Source organism: Dendrobates tinctorius, unplaced genomic scaffold (genome assembly GCF_039654945.1).
Source record: "Dendrobates tinctorius isolate UK_male_01 unplaced genomic scaffold, ASM3965494v1 ptg000021l, whole genome shotgun sequence".
NCBI classification, from domain to species: domain Eukaryota; kingdom Metazoa; phylum Chordata; class Amphibia; order Anura; family Dendrobatidae; genus Dendrobates; species Dendrobates tinctorius.
Window position 1 is genome coordinate 28291489 of NW_027361689.1, and position 13897 is coordinate 28305385.

The following is a 13897-nucleotide window of genomic DNA, read 5'->3' on the forward strand; positions in this document are numbered from 1 at the left end:
ATTATTCTCATTTGCACACGGAAACACAAGGAGCAATGGAATGAAACTGAAAGGGAGAAGATACAGATTAGATATTAGAAACAACTATTTGAAAAAGAGGGTGATCAGTGAGTGGAACAGGCGGCCATCAGAGGTGGTGAGTTGTCCTTCAATGGAAGTCTTCAAGCAGAGGCTGAACAGACATCTGTCTGGGATGATTTAGTGAATCCTGCATTGAGCAGGGGGTTGGACACGATGACCATGGAGGTGCCTTCCAACTCTAACATTCTGTGATCCTATGATTCTGCATTTAGCCTAGGAACAGCTACTGTCATTGATGTTAGAGGGGACAATACACGGTATTAAGAAATGGGGTATATGAACTTTTGATCCGGGTTATTTGGCTTTCTTCTGGCGACTTGATCATGCAGCCCATTTTCCTTCAAGTGCCTCCTTATTGTGCATCTTGAAACAGCCACACCGCTAGTTTTCAGAGAGTCCAGTATTTCAGCTGAAGTTATTTGTGGGTTTTTCTTTGCATCCCGAACAATTTTCCAAGCATTTGTCACAGGCAGGACCGGCGTTGGCGGAAGGCAGACCAGGCAGCTGCCTAGAGTCCCCGCTCCCCCAAGGGCCCCCAGCTAGTGGCACATCACACAGCCGCTATGGGGCCCTTGAGGCAGGGGGGCCCGCCTGCTGCCAGCGCCAACTCCCCCCGCTGCCACATTGAACTATACCGGCATCATAGACGCCAGTACAGTTCAAAGCAATGATGGAGGAGAGAGCATCAGCTGACGCTCCCTCTCCCATCATTCCCGCTGTGCCTCTGACATGGAGGGTGCGCGATGATGTCATTGCGCACTCACTGTGTGCCAGGCTGAGCCAGGAGCAGCGCAGGCCCAAGGAGAGGTGAGGAGTGTGTTTTTTTAATGTACTGGACTGTGGGACCATGCTGGGGGGGGGTTCTATATACCATGTGGTGCTGTGCTATATACCATGTGGTGCTGTGCTATATACCATGTGGGGCTGTGCTGTATACCATGTGGGGTTATGCTATATACCATGTGGGGCTGTGCTATATACCATGTGGGGCTGTGCTATAAACCATGTGGTGCTGTGCTGTATACCATGTGGGGCTGTGCTGTATTCTATGTGGCTTTGTTATATACCATTGTGGGGTACATTATACATTATATTCTATGGGGGAGGCTGTGTTATATAACATGTGGTGCTACATTATATTCTATGGGGAGGTGGGTGTATTATATTCTATTCGGGGCTACATTATGTTCTATGGGGGGGCTGTATTATATTTATTATATTCTATGGGGGTGATTGCATCATACTCTATGAAGGGGCTACATTATACTATATGAGGAGGCTGCATTGTATTCTATGGGAGGCTGCATTATATTCTATGAGGGGCTAGATTATATTGTATGGGGGCTTCATTATACTTTATGAGGGGGCTACATTATATTCTATTGGGGTTGCATTTTACTATATGAGGGCTACATTGTATTCTATGGAGGGGCTACATTATACTATATAAGGGGCTGCATTATATTCTATGGGGGCTGCATTATACTCTATGAGGGGGCTGCCATATATTCTATGGAGGGGTACATTATACTATATGAGGGGGGCTCCATTATATTCTATGGGGGGTTACATTATATTCTGTGGGGTGGCTGCATTATACTATAAGAGGGGGGCAGCATTATATTCTATGGGGGTTACATTATATTGTATGGCGGGGCTGCATTATACTCTGGGGTGGCTGCATTATACTTTGTGGGGTGGCTACATTATGCTCCATGGGGTGGATGCATTATACTATATGTGGGCTGCATTATACTGTATCGAGGACTATGAGGAATACATTATACTACATGAAGAACTATGGGTTGCATTATACTATGGGAAGTGAATTGTGCTACATGGATGACTGGCAGTGTATTATACTATATGGAGCATTATGTGGAGTGTATTATACTAAATGGAGGACTGAATAAAAAACTGGAGACTGAACTGAGAAAGTAGGCTTTTACTAGTGGTTCAGTCGCTCGATCCTTGTTCACATTCACGTCACTTGACAAGTGAAAAGGTTTTAAATACTAGAGTAGGACTGTCCCACAAAGGTTGCCGTGACGTGGCAGGATGGCTTGTACATTAATTTGATCAAAAATAAGTTTACTAAATACCCTTAATATTATTACTTTTATGCATTATTTGCAGTTTATTTTTTACTTTTTATTTCAGGATATTTTTGCTTTTTGTTTTATATGGAGGACTTGTCGGGGTAGCTATTGAGGGAGGGCTAAATTAACCCTTCACGGTTGAGCCAGTGATGTCCAAATTATTCCACAGAGTGTTGCTAGCAACTCAAATGACCACACAGAGACAGGGGTCTCTGTACGGGAGGATCGAGACAGATCACTAGTCCCCTTTATTTTAGTCACTTCTTTTATAATCTTTTGCTTAATTATGCAAAGTTCTCAACTACCAATAGCATCATTTCACTTTATAAGCCAATAATATTGCAAGAAAACTGGAAACTACATATATGTCCGTATCCAAATAGCATAGAAAGTAATATAATGGCATATTCTTCAGAGTTCTACACCCCCGATTCCCTTATCTTGCACATGATGGGAACAGTCTGGTTTCATGGCAGCCTGAACTATTTCATACTAATTACAAAAATGTATCTTACAGCAACAAAAATAGAGAAACGAAACCTTCAGAGAATGGTCAAAATGAAACTTCAGCTTTGATTTTAGTTTTAACCCTTCACAGACTGAGCAGTGTATTTTAATATATGAAGGACTATGAGGAGTGTATTATATTATATGGAGGACTGAGTAGTGTATTATACTATATGGAGGACTGAGTGTATTTTAATATATGGAGGGCTATGAGGAGTGTATTATACCATATTGGGGACTATGGGAAGTTTATTATACTATATGGAGGACTATGGGGAGTGTATTATACTATATGGAGGACTGAGGAGTGTATTATACAATATGGATGACTATGGGGCACATTATATTATATGGAGGACTATAGAGAGTGTATTATACTATGGGGTATAAACTGTAGATGTGCTGCTGATAACATGATACTGTATGGTGATCCTTTAGTGATTGTTTTGTCCCCATCATTCTTTCTCAGATGGTGGAAAGAGGCCGGGAAACAAGTGTTAAACGACTTCAATATTGTCGATCACACTCATTTAGTGGCCTGAACTCAGCACATGTATATTCAATCGAAATGCTTCTGTGATGTGCAATATGTTAGCATTTGGGGCCCGATTTTAAACTTTGCCTAGGGCCCCACTTTGCCTAAATCCGACCCTGGTCACAGGTGAGGATGTTACCTTTAGTAGCCTTTCAAACCCATTTGTGTCAACTTCTGTGAATGTTATCGGGCCAAAATCAACAGGGTATGTGAACTTTTGATCAGGGTTGTTTGGATGTTTTGGGTTGTCATTATTATTTAAAAAGAGAAAACACAGTAGTTTGACAATAAATGGCTTCACCCAACTACTAACCATGAGTGGAGAAAAAGTTTTGGTGTTATCATTGGTGTCCCCAACCTGTAGCTCGGGAGCCACATGTGGCTCGCGGTCTCATGAATTGTGGCTCGCAACTGTCTGCCAGATTGGTGCGTTAGCTCCAGGTCTAGCAAACAGGTATGAAGAGAACATCTCAAAATGGTGAATTTTGTGAGTAGCCCAGCACAGAAGAGCAGATCGGGGTGCACTTTTACTGGTCTTAGGGGTTTAGAGATGTTTTACGTATGGTACGCTGAAGGATTATACTACCTGTTAGAGGTTCTTGAATATGGATGCGAAAGTGTGTTGTGAGTCCTTGAAGGGAGAATAAGGAATGGGGGTATTGTGGGAACCCCTGAATTTCAGTGTATTACAAAAAATAATTGCCAATATTCTCCCATGAGGTCACTGTATGAGAACCTAGCTTTATATGCGGTATTGAGAATCCGTAAAGGGATAATACAGCCACCTCCCCAGTTATGGTCTGTAAAACATTTACACTGAAATAGTAATTTGAGTTAATGCATTTTGGAGGTAAGTGGAGGGTCTTCCTAAACTTTGATGTGAAGTCCTGTCTGGTCAGACCACTCACTGAATACCTTGTCTGGCCTAGACAGACCATTCTTTGATCACAGAAAATCATTTCTTTCCCTAGATGCTTAGAAGAACTGCATTGGGAATATCACTGGTTGTAGGAGCTAATTCTACCAGACGAGCTGATTTGTGCCAGCTGTTGGTAATATAATTAAATCACTGCCCTGTAATCAGGGTGGATCAGCTAATTTCTTTCATCATTTCCAATTCAGAGTCCATTAGTAGTCAGGGAGATAAGGGAGGAAATTCCCGGGGTCTTCCCTTGGTTCTAAAAGACAAAACAGTAACTTAGCAGAATTCTTAAACTGCTTCGATATCATACCTATAAAGCCAAAGGGTTTTTATTGTCTGAATTTAATATTTGATGAGCTGGATAACATGAAAATCATTTCCTTTTTTTGTGAATTCTTAATAAGATAGCTGGTTTATGCAAAAGTAAATTATTATAGTTAAGGCCAGCATAAAGGAATATAGAAAACGCATAAAAAGTATAAAAAATGAACCGGGCTTCTTTCCTTTGTTACTATTTTGTCTTATTTTACAAATAAAACTGAAATATATAAAGGAATGCTGTCTCAGATCAGCCATGTTCCCCATCCTCATCCTGGTGACATGTACTGATCATGGTACTGGTGCTGTATTTGTTTACTGATGGTGGTTCTCGTGATATATTTTTGTACTGATTGAGGTTCTGGTGGCTCATTAATGTACTGATGTTGGTTTAGGTGATGTATTCATGTACTGATGTTGGTTTAGGTGATGTATTCATGTACTGATGTTGGTTTGGGTGATGTATTCATGTACTGATGGTGGTTCGGGTGATGCATTTATCTACTGATGGTAGTTCCAGTAATCTATTTATTTACTGATGATGATTCAAGTACTGTATTTACTGTGGCTTGTGAAAGTATTCACCCTCTTGGCTTTTTACCTATTTTATTACACTACAACCAGTGTTTAAATATTTTGTAATTTGATTTGTGTGATGCATCAGCTCTAAATAGTCTAAGTGAAGTGGTCATATGGACAGACACTCCACTCTCTGCTTGGGAACTCTGCAGTTCCTTCAGGGTTACCCTTGGTCTCTGTGCTGCCTCTCTGATTAAGGCTGGGGTCACACTTGTGAGAAACTCGCACGAGTCTCGCATCTCATTGCCCGGCACTGCCGCTGACACTCCGGTCCCGAGTGCCGGCGGCAGAGCCGGGTATTCAGATGCAAGACTCATGCGAGTTTCTCGCAAGTGTGATCCCGGCCTTATGCTCTCCTTCCCCAGGCTGAGAGTTTTGGTAGGCATCCCTCTCTTGACAGGTTTGTTGTGGTACCATGCTCTTTCCATTTGGTGATAATGGATTTGATTGTGCTCCGAGGGATCATCAGAGATTGCGAAAATTTTTTTTTTTTTTATAACCCAACCCTGACTTGTACTTCTCAACGGCTTTGTCTCTGGAGATCTCCTTAGTCTTCATGGTGTTGTTTGGGGCTTCCTAACAAAAGGGGCGACTACGTGTTTTTAGTCATTTGATCCCATAAATTTAATACATGCCTCTATTTCTCTCACTTCACTAACAGACTATTCAGTGCTGATGCATCACACACAAATCAGATTACAAAAATATTTAAACACAGGTTGTAATATAACAAAATAGGTAAAAAGCCAGGGAGTGAATACTTTTGCAAGCCACTGTATAATAGTAGTGATTTATCAGGTAGAGGGGCCTTTGTCACTGTAAGGGACCTGCCACTCCTTGTCCCCAATTACATTATTGCTCAACCCCACAAAGTAATGGGCCCAGGTAGGTGAAAAAAAAATACTCACCTCTTGGTCCGATAGTGCTCCTCAGTACCCAGTGCTGCTTCTTCCCTTAGCATCCAGGTAACGTAATATGAACACTGCTGCTATTGTTTTTACACAGTATTTACGTGTATGGATCGTGATTCCAGAAGTAGGGAGAAGCAGCACCGATCCAGGGCAGAAATATTGCTTTTTTTTTCACCTCTCTGTGCCTATTTATAGGGGGAGTTGTTTTTGTTTTTTGCGATGATCTCGCCAGTGTCGGCAGTAATGGATTGTCTCAATGGGATATAAAGTAGAAGCACAGGGTGCATTTTTATGGCCACACCGGTATTGACTTCCACGATTCCATATGTTGTGAGTTAACGTCAAAGGCAAAGAATTGAAAGCAGGCGGGTGGAGACATTTATAAGATGACCATTTCCTTTCTCGCTGTCACATGGCAAGTTCACAATTCGTAAATATTTCAGACTCTCTATAACAAATCCATGAAAGGTACCAGGCCAGCGAGTTTATAGGAACTAGTAAATTTTATCGCAGACTGTTTGTGCAAAAGGAATAGCCACATTCCTAAGTAATCAGCACTAAACTGGTTGTAAAAGAAGGATTTTAATTTTATTTATTGCATGAAAAAGGCTTCGATAACCAGTGGCTCTCCAGCCGTGCTAAGAGCAAAATGCCAACCTCTGGAGTCCTCTTCTACCCATGTTTAACACTTTAACGACTACAATTTTAACCTTGAAGTAAACCTCCATCTTTTATAATCTTGCATATTAAGGTCTGAAATCCTGCATTGATCAATTTCTCAATATATGTGTATAAAGGTGTTTATTTTTATTTTTTTAACCCGAGCTCCAATTACTTATAGTCACAACTATAGGACGCTCACTGTAGACTGACTGTTAGGGTATGTGCACACGTTGCGGATTCCGAATTCTGCAGAATCCGCAGGTAAAATGACCCGCGTTTTACCTGCGGATTCCCTGCGGGTTTTCTGCTGATTTCCCCTGCATTTTTCATCTGCGGATTCCTATAATGGAATAGGTGTAAAAACGCTGCGAAATCCGCACAAATAATTGACATGCTGCGGAAAATAAACCACTGCGTTTCTGCGTGGAATTCTCCACAGCATTTGCACAGCGGTTTTTGTTTTCCATAGGTTTTACATGGTACTGTACACCGCATGGAAAACTGCTGCAGATCCGCAGCCAAATCTGCAACGTGTGCACGTAGCCTTAGACTAGAATCTGCTACCTCTAGTGGTGGCTGCAAGAAGCAAGTATGTTAGGTCTCAAATTTTAGTCGACGTAGGGGCTTTGGAACTTTGCATCAGAAAAGGATACTAAAAGGATAAATGAGGATTTTACTCCCCATAGAATTGTGCACCTATTTAGATTAAAAAAAAGTAATATAAATGGGTTTAGTCTGATAAAAGCGTGCAGTCACTTTGTGTGACGGCATACTTCTGAATAATCATGAAGTCAGGATTCTACAAAAGCGGATGATCATGTGAGCGCAAATACGTTTCTGGTCATATACCAACTAGACGTGTTCAGCCTTGCCTCAATACAAGAGAACCGAAATAGGCTGAACAGTCTAGTCTGCACTAATAAAGTGCAAATTATTCCAGAAAAGTAAAGAAAAAAATCATGACGAATTGGGACCAAAGAGTCTGTAACTGGCACGTAATGCAAAACTTTTAATAAAAACCATGTCATGCGAAAAATATGTTAAGTCCCAAATACAGGCATTTAGGTGAAAAAAAAAAAATGTCCCTAAATGTGTCTGTATTGTTTAAGTCTACAGAATCCCTTAAAGATAACTGGATATAGCTTTACCAGGGGACAACATTCCTGTAACATTATGTGAAGTATTTTTTTTAAGAAATAAGTATAAAAAAAAATAACATAAAAACCCCAATCCAGCCAACCTGGCAGCGTTCCAGCGGAGAACATTTGGGAAGCATTACAGGCCTTATCACAGGTAGCCTACCTTATAAAATCTGCTCCTGTACATTTGCCTTTCCTGTACACGGAGCACAAGGTTAACCTCGTTCTATACATTTGCGCTAGGAAATGCAATCTATTATACAGAAGGAATGTCTGAGCTGAACACTCTTCGTTATTTTGTAAAGCCTACATTTTTATCCTTTAATCTAAAAGCAACACACGGGGGTTCAGCCCGATGCCCCTTTCACGGGAAGGAAAAGCAGATTTGCACATTTTAAAAATCTCCAGTAGGTAAAAATTGTAAGAGGACATATTGTTTCAATGTACATTTATTGCAAAGCATTATTTGCCGGCTGTGGACAATTTCAGGCTAAACTGTTAAACGGCGTGCACATGCCTTCACTTGGGGATATCATTTTTTTTCTTTTTACAGGTTCAAACAGCTACATTAGAAACCACAATCTGATCTCACCTAATTTCTCTTCATTGTGCTCTTACATGTTACAATAGGTCACATCAGTGACAGGACAATTCTTTTTAGTTTTTCTGCCATATATAACAGCAGGCTATGGAGCATGTATTGTTTGTACTGGCAAATTGCCTCTACGGAGAAGAGGGCTAGAACTCTAGTAGAAATTTATTGTAAGTAGGAATCCTAAAGTCAATATCAACTGAGGAGACAAGGCGGGGTCAGTGGGTGCCCTAGTCCGCTAGTCGATACCACATGGACCAATGGACCAGGGATCATCCTACCAAATGCCTGCTCTCCTTTTACCATGGGCATGATACTACTCAGACAACACAGGGTGAGGGTAAAACAGTCTGGCAATAATTTATGGAATCACAAACAGGCAAACAACAGAGAACAATCCAAGCAGGATACCTAAGATGGTGCAAAATTAGTCTCACCCTTCCATTGACTCAACAGGATAAGAGCAGCTGTGACTTCGGAGCATCCAGGGCCGACTACCCCCCACCTGTGGCATGCACAGAGAGGATGTAACGACAAGATTAGGAAGCTGGTAGTCCATTGAGGTACTAGGCCAGGTGATCGGAGGCTCACAACCTGGCTTCCCTGAACTTCTCCATGGAGCCAGGTGACCGGGGGTTCCAATCCTGGCTTTTCCTAATGTATCCATGAGGATCAGGTGACAGGTGGGTCCAAATCCTGATTACCTCAAATGTATCCATGGGTTCAGTGAAAGTAAAGTCAGTGGAGCAGATCTGTATTCTTTCAGCCAGGGCCATGGTCCCCTAAGCTGACATCCTGTAGAATGTCAAATCTGTATCCCTCGTGCTGGAGCCCTGTCATCTATCTTGTAGAGTGTTCCTGGCAGTGGTTTTGAAGCGTCTCTGGATGTCGACTGTAGAGGCATATCCCCTTTTTTAGTTCACAACTATTATTCAAGCCATTATTTACATGTCAAGGGGAAGGGGTGATGAAATTAACTCACACTGTTTGATTATTTAGTTTATCCTTCAATGTGTGCAATTCAACAAACTGCATGGCCTGGTGTAATGTGCAATCAACATACCAGCAAATATTGTTTAGTGACCCTGCATCCCTGTTTTGGAAAGACAACTGTACAATAAACTGTAGGACCTAAATATAATTAACCATTCATCAATTTACAAATATCAATTTAACGTACAAGAAGAGTCAACATTTTACACTCTTAACCAACCGAGGAAAGAAACACAAATTCAAAAGACAACATATAAATAAGTCTATTCCTCCTGGCTTAATTTAACCAGACATCTGTTTCAGTAAGATAAAATGCTGTGTCATCACATCGACCATTTAACAAACTTTGCTCTATGACTTAGGACAAAAGCCAAACCAGAATCTCAACTTGCAGAAAAGCATTTTGGAATGTTGCCCCTTCTTAATACAAAGCAAGAAATCAGATTTGGCTGTATGAGAAGCCTCTGACTTGGCCAAATGGGTAACATCTATCCTTGTGGAGTGAAATGCCTGACATGAATATACTGTATACTAGGACACCTTCACATTCCCCCTAAAGGAGCTTTTCTCACATTCTATTCTAAATCCATACACATTAATATGGAGTCCCTTTGCAGCTATAACATCTTCTGCTCCTCTGGGAACACTTTCTACAAGATTCTGGTGGTATCTCTGAGTTTTTGCCCCTTCCTCCAGAAGAGCATTTGTGAGGTCAAACACTGATGCTGGTGGAGAGGCCAGGTTCACAATCTCTGTTCTAGCTCATTTAAAATGTGTAGGATGGTGGGGTTGAGATCCAGGTTGTGCGCCCGGTCATGTTCTTCAAACCAAACTAGCACAATCAATTCTTTTTGGACCGTGGACACTGGGCAGACATGAGGAACAGAAAAGGGTCTTCCCCAAACTGCTCCAACAAAGGTGGATGCTAAAATTCTCCAAAATGTCTAGTATGCCATCCCATAAAAAAGCCATATCATTATTCCTCCCATATTAAACTTTACAGCTGGCACAATGCAGTCAAGCAAGTAATGCTCTCCTTGTTTTCACCAAACCTAGACTCATCCACTAGGCAACAAAAAAAAATAATAGCGGTATAAAAAAAAAAGCATGAGAAATAGAGTCTCCAATGCATTAAAAAGGTATTCGCATCTATGTAAAGTGACCGAAAGTGGTAGCCATGCATGACCTGCTACTCCCTGGCACTTTACAGGAAAATGGTCTCCCAGTCCCAATGTGCTACCAGTAGAGATGGGCGTACACCTAGATGTTTGGGTCTGGCCAAAGTTACAAAAAGTTCAGGTACCAGAACAGTATGCAGACTTCATTCACTTGATTGGGGGCCCCAAACATCCACTGTTTGCCACGCTGTCATGTGCATGAAAGCACGGCAAACACGGCTTCTGAGCGGAGGTGAAATCATCCCCTCCGGTCAGAGAGCCGCAGTTGCTGCGCTGTCACATGACAGCGTGAGCCAGCAGCTATGATCGGAGGTATAAAGTTTACCTTGAGTCATTGGGGTTGGATGATAGGGCTACCGCTCCCATCACCCACGCTGCTGCCGTTAATAACAGTGAGAGCAGGAGCAGCTGATGGGAGTATTCATCAGCCGGCTCCTGCGCTGTAAACAATTTAAAAACCATATTTTTGATAACAAGCCAGGCAAAACTCATGGCTGGGGGTCAGCTTTAGCAAGGCTGGTTATCAAGAACAGAGGAGTCCCCACACCATATTTTTTAATTATTTAATTAAAAAAAAAGTGTGGGGTCCTCCCTATTTTTGACAACCTGCCCTGCTAAAGCAGACAGCTGGAGGCTAGTATTCTCAGGCTGGTAAGGGTCTATGGATATTGCCCCCCCAGCCTAAAAATAACATCCCGCAGCCACCCAGGAAAGGAGCATCTATTAGATGCGCCAATTCTGGCGCTTTGCCCGACTCTTCCCATTTGCCTTGTAGCGGTGGCAAGTGGGGTTCATATTTGTGGGGTTGATGTCACCTTTGTATTGTCAGGTGACATCAAGCCCACAGTTTAGTAATGGAGGAGTGTCTATAAGACACCTATCCATTACTAATCCAATAGTTGTATGGTAAATAAAGACACAACCAGAATAAAGTCCTTTATTTGAAATGAGACTAAACACAGTTTTCCATTTTTATTTAAATGCCTAATTCTGCAAAGCCCTCGTTCTCCTGTAATAAAAGTAAAATAAAAAAAAACAATATACCATACCTATCCGTCGTTCTGTCCCACACCTGGAGGCTAAACAGTTTTCAACGTGGATGGTGCCAAGATGCATCCATCCAGGCTGAGAACCACTGGTGACTAAACTGCTGCGAGCACAGCCTCAGAGACTGGGGGTGATGTCATAGAGGTTACATCTGGTCACTGAGGCTCCATTACCAGCCGGGCTGTACCGCTAGTCGCTGATGCAGTCCAGGTTGAAAACAGGAAGCAGTCCTTTTTTTTTAACTGGGGCTTGGAAATCCCCTATGGGCTGGTCCCAAACATTAACTATGGCTGTAGCTGACAAGATATATTTTACAAACACTATGAATTGCATTTGCATACATTAAACATACCACATTTAAAGTGCTTGCCAAAGTCTATCTTATCCTATGGTCACTACGTTATGTCCTGAATCTTAACATATACCTTTTCCACACTATACATGACAAAATATATCCAAAACCGCATAACACTATTCACATTATAAGATACAGCACAATTGGTGTCTTCAAGAGCAGGAACATAATAGTACACTCCACCACTCCTATATCTTGGCTCTCAGAACTTTGCCATAACTGTCAAGTAGATTCAGGTGCTACACAATTAAGGAGAACATTAGTCCTCCAACCTGATTGGCGAGGCGTTCACATCATCCAGGCAGAGAATGGACGGGTAATGTCTCTGGCTGCTCAGCCATTTTCTTAACTCAGAAGCGAGTTGAGGGTGCCATGCCTGAATGTTGCGGCTATCTCAACATTCAGATTCGTGGGTCCCTGGTCTTGTTCACACGTGCCACATGGTGGGATCTGTATCCATCAGACTTTTATATATCCTGTGGAAGAAGTAAATACTAATTTAAATCCTTGGTTACATGTCTAATATATATTTTCAAAGAAGCCTCCAACAGACACTGAATTCTGTTGTAAAACCAAATATTATATTACAATTATTACACTGGCACATGGGGGTGGGTAATATGGGCACTTTTTGGAGTACTGCTAAAAAGGCTCCAATGGAAGTACACTGCGAGCAAAGCCATTAAAAATGTCAGTCTGCACCTTACCTTTAAAGCATATTTGTTACAAGATTTAACCAAACTAGGTACATTAATATTTGGTAGATTTTGAACCTGCAGGGGCTGGTGTACTTACTTGTCAGAATAGCTGGATCATCTTTGTTTAAATTAAATTTCTACCCAACTAGTCTGATTTTCAAGCTCCTCAGTGTTATTCCTCAATGCTGCCAAATCTTTACTCAACTAACCTGAATGACAGCTCCTCAACGTCCCTCCTCCCTGCTGCGATCTCACACTGATCAGTACAAGTTGCAGCTGTCAGACAGGCTGAGTTGCCAGAGACCAAATACAGTAGGACTCATGAGATCTCTCCCTCTTCAGCTTTACAGACAAAATGCTAATTTTAATCTCTACATTATACAGCCATTCTGACATGCATTATTAAAGTAAGTACATCAAGTCTAAGAGATCTAGTTAATAATGCATGCAGCTAGAAGTATTCTGAAATTTGGTGACTGATCTGCCTTAATAAAGATTCAAGCATCATAGCCTAAGGAGGGATTGGGGTTATTTTTTAACCCTTTCATGACTGAACATAGATGCCCATAACAAAATTTGACTTTTTGGACTGGTGTGTTCTGAAAACTGGAAATTGATTATTTATAATGCATCCAAGATTTTTTTTTTATAAATTATTTTAGTATACCTCTCCACCTGCTTGTTTCCCCTGTATCCCCACCCTTCTCTTTCTCTACAAAGCCTGACCTGTCAATCAAAGAAGAGGAGGGTGGAAATAGAGGCAAAACAAGCAGATGGGAAGGAGAACTTAAAATGATTGGCCACGTCAAGGGTGCACCCAGCACCTGTGCTTGGTTTGATCAGTCATTCTGTGCCGATACACTCCCTTTAAAGGTAACCTATCAGATTCCGATTCCTCGAATGTAGCGATATACACTCACTGGCCACTTTATTAGGTACACCTGTCCAACTGTGTGTTAAGACTTAATTTCTAATCAGCCAATCACATGGCGGCAACTCAGTGCATTTAGGCATGTAGACATGGTCAAGACAATCTCCTGCAGTTCAAACCGAGCATCAGTATGGGGAAGAAAGGTGATTTGAGTGCCTTTGAACGTGGCATGATTGTTGGTGCCAGAAGGGCTGGTCTGAGTGTTTCAGAAACTGCTGATCTACTGGGATTTTCACGCACAACCATCTCTAGGGTTTACAGAGAATGGTCCGAAAAAGAAAAAAAAAATCCAGTGAGCGGCAGTTCTGTGGCCGGAAATGCCTTGTTGATGCCAGAGGTCAGAGGAGAA